The following is a 1,147-nucleotide window of genomic DNA, read 5'->3' as shown; positions in this document are numbered from 1 at the left end:
TGCACTTCGACATTCAGTAGCTCAGTCAGCTGCTGTTTTTTTTCTTTTTGAGGTCTTGAATCAACCTGCTATTGGGACTGGACTGTAGAGCTCCCTGAAGCTCCAACATATCCCTGTCCAGCGCTTGTCAGTGCTGCTGATAGAACAAAATCCCACCACTGAGCCAAGGAAGTTAAAGCAGGCAGCTGCTCTCTCCATCTTTCTCAGAAAAGAGCCGTGCATTTCTTAAAATGGATTCCTTTTAGTAAAATGCCAGGAGGACTGTCCTGGTTTTGGAGAGGGTATCAATACATTTGTGGTTGAAAGTGAATGGTCAGCTAAACCAGGTTTTTAAAAGTATAAAAACAGTCTAACCTGGCCAGAGACACTTAATTAATGTTATATTTAACCCATGTATGTTGTTTATTTGAGCCAATAAAAGTTTCCCACACATCAGTCATGTTTGTTTAAAATCAGTGAAATCTCTCTGGCAGACTGAGGGTGTGGCTCTGGATCGTTGTGATCCTCCAGCGGTTAAAGTACTGTTAAAATACCTACTAAAAACAGCCACTCATCCCCATTACAGCCATCTAGAACATGATCTAAAATCTTTAACAAAGTGAACCCACTCTCTGCCATCATCTGGGGCACATACATTAATAAAAACAAACAACTTTTCCACAATTTTCACTTTAACTTCGAGCAGTCGTCCTTTCATCACCTCAATAACAGAAGAATCTTGATTAAAACCTTCTGAAAATAACAGGGCCGCCCCAGCACTTGCATTGGAACCCTGAACACACAGCTCCCGACTGCTTACTTTTAGATGTGTTGCAAAAAAAACAACTTAACACTTAAGTATCACAAAAAATAAATATATACATAAACATAAAATAGTAAAAAAGACGTTGACCTAATGGCAGCAAACACCTCTCGCCTCTCCCAGCAGCACACACTCACTCCTCGCACTCTCATGACCGCTGCTGGACACGAAAGATTGACACATTCGTTCAATGTGGCATCTTGTCTCCCGACCAGAGACACCAAATCACATTCATTATGAATTCAGCCGAAATACAAGATCGACACTGAGCCGAGAGGGCACAGCTGACGGAAACAGCCGAAGTCGTTTGCTTGGCTCCTCGCTGGTCTGCCTGCCTGCATTGCA

The sequence above is a fragment of the Polyodon spathula genome, chromosome 29 (genome assembly GCF_017654505.1).
Source record: "Polyodon spathula isolate WHYD16114869_AA chromosome 29, ASM1765450v1, whole genome shotgun sequence".
Classification (NCBI taxonomy): domain Eukaryota; kingdom Metazoa; phylum Chordata; class Actinopteri; order Acipenseriformes; family Polyodontidae; genus Polyodon; species Polyodon spathula.
Note: the sequence above shows the minus strand (reverse complement) of the source record.